The following is a 6,560-nucleotide window of genomic DNA, read 5'->3' as shown; positions in this document are numbered from 1 at the left end:
ATTTCCTTTCATTCTCTCTTTCCCTAAGACCCACATTTTAAAAAGGGTTTTGCACTATGATGTGCTCAGTGGTTTTGTGTGTGTGCATCCCTTATTGTCTGCCTTTTCCCTCTTTCTTTTGCCAACTTTCACACTTCTTTCCCCCCCTTCTTAATTGGGTAAGACTCCCTCTTTGTGAAAGAATCCCTGTTGCCTCAAAGAGGCCTTTTGACACTGGTTGCTAACCAGTAGAATAGTGGCAAATTGAGAAGTGCAGGGTCCCTTCACGTTTGTCACAGCTCAACCTTCTGGGTTGAGGATGAGAACCTTGTTAACGCCTTCTCCTACAAAAACAGATGTCCCTTGGAGCCAATGAAAGGAGAGTGTTAGCTGCTGAGAAGAGTCTTCTCAATGGCTGACTCACCTCCTTTCGCTCTGATTGGCTCCAATCAGCAGGAAAGGACAAGGAAGCATGTTAGAAGACTCTTCTCAGTGGCTAACACACTCCCCCTTTCATGCTGATTGTCTCATAGGATGCTGAAGACACAGGGACCCTGCTGGGATTCTGCTCCCAAAAGCGTAAGAGGTCTAAGACCCCCAAAACCCTGCCCCATGTCCCCAAACCACACAAAATCTTTATGCAAACTGAGAACATCCCTTGGTTTAGGGGTACAGAGCTAGCAAGCACCTGTGAGCTTTGGCACTTTTTTTTAATAGAAGTTTACCATTGCTGTTAGACTTGGTGCAATATGATCCCCAGTGCTTAATTTCTCAAAAAAAGATAGGTTTCAGTTCAATTCTGTGTGGAAATGACATTGCCTCTTCTGTCCTTGTAATCCTTGATTTGGAGATACTCTGAAGCCAAAACAAAACTGTGCAGACTTGGGAAGGGGACCTATTGAATCAGGATTTCTGCACCCCCTGCCCTGTTTCACTTGTGACTGCTCATTAGAATGGGGGGGGGAGGATAGCTCAGGCCCAGGGACCAAATGTGGCCCTCCAAGCCTCTCTAACTGGCCCTCAGAATTATCCCCAGGCCACTCTTTTCACTGGCCCTACTTCACACCTTGAGCATCCTGGCAGGGACATGTCTGTGAACTCTAATGCCTCTTGGTTGCCTGAACAGAGAGGGGTACATACAGAAATTACCCCCCCTATACCAGTAGTTTCCCACCTTTTTTTCTGCATGGACCTCTTAAAAATTGCTGTTGGTCCCACCCCTACTTTAGATGATGACTTTAGCAGTCAGGTAGGTTTGGCTGGCAGCAGCTGAAGGCCATGAATACACTAGTTGTCAGAGCAGAGTGTTTCCATTGGTCACAAGGGAAAAAGGGTTGATCAGCCAATCAGTTGTGAAATCTCTTTGAAGCTGAGTTTTTTTTAAAAAATAACTGATAAAGCTGCTCCCTCCAGGTTTTACAGTAAAAAGGGGTGGGACTGGCATTGTGTGTTGCGAATTCATGGAGGACAGGGCTATCAATGGCTACTAGCCATGATGGGTGTGCTCTGCCACCCTAGTCAGAGGCAGCATGCTTCTGAAAACCAGTTGCCGGAAGCCTCAGGGGGGGAGAGTGTTCTTGCACTCGGGTCCTGCTTGTGGGCTTCCCCCAGGCACCTGGCTGGCCACTGTGAGAACAGGATGCTGGACTAGATGGGCCACTGGCCTGATCCAGCAGGCTCTTCTTATGTTCGTATGTTCTTATTTGCAGAAGAAAGTGGTGGAGAAGCACTAGAACCAGCAGAACAGTGAGTACTTTTCTACCCTATATCCCAGTGGTAGGCTGAGCATGTGCTTTGCATGCAGAAGGTCCTGGGTTCAATCTTTTGCATGTCCTTGTGAAAGGGAAAAAAATTCTAGGTTGTTTGTGTGACGATCCCACAGGAGGCTCTGTGTGTGTGTGTGTGTGTGTGGAGTCTTTCCAACAATGCTGTGAGTCTTTCCAACAACCCTTTTTATTGTGCAGGGATATTCAATCATGCCACATGGAGTGCATAAATCACCAAGGCCAAGTGGATACCAGCAAAGGAAAGCAAAAGAGGCAAGAAAAAAATCACTCAAGACACTAGCTGAATCCATGCTTCAGTATGTCAAAAGACCGGATGATGGTGAGGGTACATCAAAAGACACTGCTTGTCAATCTCCAATTGAAAAAGCTGATTCTTCTGATGCTAGCATGCATTCTGCAGAAGAGCAAGGAGTGGAAATGACAGAATTTGAAGCAGAAGAACAAGGAGTGGAAATGGCAGAATTGGAAGCAGAAGAGAGTGCTGAAAGTGACTCTAGCCATGATACTGTAAATGAGATGAGTGACGTTAAGCAGAAAGATTTGCAAATGTTGTGTGATGTTTCTTTCTGGGAGATACCAGTTCCAGATCATTTTCGGGTGGAAATCATCAAAAGGGGAAGTGCTTCTTTCCAGATCAAAGATGGGCCTTTCAGTCTTGCGGGAAGGCAAGATGCAAAAGCAAAGGGAGATGTGCGCCAGCTTTCAAAAGAGTGGTTTTACAAGATGATGCCAAATGGCGAGAAAATTCTGCGGTCATGGATGGTTTACTCACTCGTCAGCGAGAATTTATACTGTTTTTGCTGCCGACTGTTTGCCGTTAGTGCTACAGATATGACATCCAAATTTGTGACTGGGTTTTAGAAGTGGTGGAAACTGAGCCCAAAAGTACATAACCATGAGACATCCGAAGAGCACCTACGTTGCCTTGAAAAGTGGGAAACATTGGCAGTAGGACTTAGGCTGCACAAAACCATTGACACCGAAACTATTGCTTTGATGGAAATGGAGAAGAAAAAGTGAAGGGACATCTTGCACAGATTGCTTGATATCACATTGTTTCTTGCCAAGCAGAATCTGGCATTCCGTGGCCACAAGGAAGATGAATCTTCACTGAATAAAGGGAACTTTCTTGAGTTGGTTGAGATGCTTTCAAAATATGATCCAGTGCTGAAAAAGCACCTAATGAGATTAAAGCAGAGCACGTGTAAACTTTAAGTATCTGTCTCGTATCTTTCACCAAAAACTCAGAATGAGTTTATAAGTGCCCTGGAAAATCATGTGAAGGAGATGCTTGTCATGGACATAAAGTCTGCAAAGTACTTTGGGATCATGTTCGACAGCACACCTGACATATCACATACTGACCAGATGTCCGAAGTGATCAGATATGTAAAAATCAATGATAGGAAAGTTGAAGTAAAAGAAGTATTTCTAGGATTTTTCCCTTTAAAGGGGAAAAAAGCTGCTGACCTCAGTTCTGACATTCTTAAAAATCTGGAAAGTGATGGACTGGACATAATGATGTGCCGCACTCAAGGTTACGATAATGCTGCCACTATGGCTGGAATCCATGGAGGTGTACAAGCCATTCTTAAGGGAAAGAACAAGAAAACTATTTTTAATGGATGTGTGGACCATTCACTTAACTTGTGCGGTCAGCTAAAAATGCATCGTGTGTGACTTTTTTGGAACTCTTGAGAGAATGTTTTCTTTCTTTGCTGCTTCCACCCATCGATGGGATGTGTTAATTGACCATACTGGAGTGTCAGTGAAAAGGCTATCAACAACACGCTGGAGTGCTCATCATGCTGCAGTTAAGCCAGTTAAAGAAAAGTTCGATAAGTTTGTGGCGGCGATTGAAGCTCTTTGTGATCCACATGAAAATTTGGACACAAGAGGTGCAGCACAAGGTCTTTTCCCTGCTGTCTGTGACTTCACTTTTCTGTGCTACCTGTACTTCTGGTGTGATGTACTTCAGGAAGTTAATCTCACACAGCAATACCTGCAGACTAAGAGCTTAACTCTCGACAAAGTGGTGACAAAGCTAGAGGCGCTAAGACTTTTTCTGCATGAGGAGCGCAGTCACCTAGTGGAGCATGCAATTGAACAGGTGCTTTTAAAATCAGTCGAATATGGAATTGCAGTAGAGAGAAGAGCCAGGTTCAAAAAGAGGATGGCAGGGGAGCAAGCAAGGGATGCTGGACTCACTCTGCAAGAAGAAAATAAGAGAGCGATGCTTGAGTGCATTGATCGCTTTCATCTGAACTCCAGATCAGATCAAGAGCCATCAAGGAAGTAGCAGCCATGTTTGAGGCTGTTCAAGCGAAGAGACTCATATCTGCCACTGCAGAAGAGTTAAAGGTGTCCATTCCAAAACTGACCACTTTCTATGATGAGGTATCTGAGAGTGTGCTTTTAATAGAAATACCAAGGATGAGAAGGCACCTGAAAGCAGCAGAGATTGATCTGGAAGAAGCCAAAGATTGGGCAACATTAGATGTTTTGACATTCATAGCTGAATGGGACTTTGTAGAATCTCTCCCAACCCTTTCACTAAGCCTAAAATTATTTCTGACAATTTGTGTGTCTGTGGCTTCATGTGAGAGGAGCTTTTCAAAGCTGAAACTTATAAAGAACTATTTGCAATCTACCATGGGACAGTCAAGGCTTTCCGATCTTGCGATATTATCCATTGAAAGTGAGTTGGTGAAAGGCATTGATTTCGATGAAGTGATTCACAAGTTCGCAGCTTTGAAGGCCAGGAAAGGAAAGTTCTGATTTAGTCGAGTTGTTTACTAAGTGCTGAAATGTTTGTGTATTTGTTCCTGTTTATTTTTTTGGTATTATTTCATTTATGAGTATATTTCCATATGCATTGTCTACAACTTCTACATTATGCGACTACTGGTCTAGAGTGTTTACACCTTATGTTGGGTCAAGGGGACAGACTGGGGATTCTGTTGGTGTACCGTCCACCCCGCTGCCCAACAGACTCCCTAACTGAGCTAACGGAGGTGGTCTCAGATGTACTGCTGAGATCCCCCAGACTGTTGGTTCTGGGAGATGTTAACATTCATGCCGAGACCACCTTGTCTGGGGCGGCTCAGGACTTCATGGCCTCCATGACAACCATGGGGCTGTCCCAATATGTTACTGGCCCAACACATGTAGCAGGGCATACTCTAGATTTGGTTTTCGCGACTGGACATGGAGATGGTGATCTGAATGTGGGGAGCCTTACATCAGTTCCTTTGTCATGGACAGATCACCGCTTGTTGAAGTTTAGAATTATAGCGGCTTCTTCCCTCTGCAAGGGTGGGGGACCTATTAAGTTGGTCCGCCCCCAGAGACTAATGAATCTGGATGGCTTTCAAAGGGCTCTGGCGAGTTTTCTGGCTGATAGGGCTGGTGCTCCTGTCGAAACCCTGGCTGAACTGTGGAATACAGAAATGACCCGGGCAGTTGACATGATCACTCCTATGCGCCCTCTCCTGTGTAGAGCTCATATGGCTCCATGGTATACTCTGGAGCTGAGAGCAATGAAGCAATATAGGAGACGGCTTGAGTGCAGATGGAGACGAACTCCTGACGGATGCAATCATGCACTGGTAAGTGCCTATGCTAAGCTGTATTCAGGGGCAGTGAGAGCAGCAAAAAAGCAATATTTTGCTGCCACTATTATATCATCTATCTGCCGCCCAGCAGAGCTTTTCAAAATTGTCAAAAGACTATTACATTCTGGTCCTAGGGACATGGTGGAACCATCTGAGGCCCGCTGCAATGCATTTGCTAGACACTTCCAGGAAAAAATCTTTTGCATCCGCCGGGACTTGGACTCCAATGTTATCACAGTTGAATCAAATGAGGTATCCAGAACACAGTCTTGTCCTGATTTTTTGGATGAATTTCAGTTGGTACAGCTTGAGGACGTTGACAAGGTGCTTGGACGGGTGCGTGCAACCACTTCTGTATTGGATCCTTGCCCCTCTTGGCTAATAAAAGCTAGCAGGGATGGAACAGCCGGCTGGGCCAGGGAAGTGATTAATGCCTCAATACGAGAGGGAGTGGTCCCTGACTGCCTAAAAGAGGCGGTGGTGAGACCACTTCTGAAGAAATCTTCCCTGGATCCAGAAAATTTTAATAACTACAGGCCAGTACCAAATGTTCCATTCCTGGGCAAGGTTCTGGAATGAGTGGTTGCGGACCAGCTCCAGACACTCTTGGATGAGACCGATTATCTGGATCCATTTCAATCGGGTTTCAGGCCCGGGTTTGGCACAGAGACAGCCTTGGTCACCCTGTATGATGACCTTTGCAGGGAGAAAGACAGGGGGAGTGTAACTCTGTTGATTCTCCTTGACTTATCAGCGGCCTTTGATACCATCGACCATGGTATCCTTCTGGAGAGACTCGCTGATTTTGGAGTTGGAGGTACTGCTTGACAGTGGTTCTGCTCCTACTTGGCGGGTCGTCTCCAGAGGGTAGTGCATGGGGAGTACTGCTCGGCACCCTGGGCTCTCCAGTATGGAGTTCCGCAGGGGTCAGTTCTATCCTCCATGCTTTTTAACATCTACATGAAGCCACTGGGTGCGGTCATCAGGAGTTTTGGAGTGCGTTGTCACCAGTATGCTGATGACACGCAACTCTACTTCTCTTTTTCATCTTTTTCAGGTGAGGCTGTCAATGTACTGAACCGGTGCCTGGTCGCGACAATGGACTGGATGAGAGCTAATAAACTGAAGCTCAATCCAGACAAGACTGAAATGCTGTTAGTGGGTGGTTCTTCTGACCAGA

At 45.6% G+C, this 6,560-nt stretch overlaps 1 pseudogene; it reads left to right on the top strand.

Annotated features, from left to right (window-relative positions):
* Nucleotides 1-1,955: 1,955 nt before the first annotated feature.
* Nucleotides 1,956-4,466, top strand: LOC133386051 (uncharacterized; annotated as a pseudogene).
* The last annotated feature ends 2,094 nt before the right edge of the window (nucleotides 4,467-6,560 follow it).

The sequence above is a fragment of the Rhineura floridana genome, chromosome 5 (genome assembly GCF_030035675.1).
Source record: "Rhineura floridana isolate rRhiFlo1 chromosome 5, rRhiFlo1.hap2, whole genome shotgun sequence".
NCBI lineage: Eukaryota > Metazoa > Chordata > Lepidosauria > Squamata > Rhineuridae > Rhineura > Rhineura floridana.
Note: the sequence above shows the minus strand (reverse complement) of the source record. Positions and strands in the feature narration are given on the sequence as shown.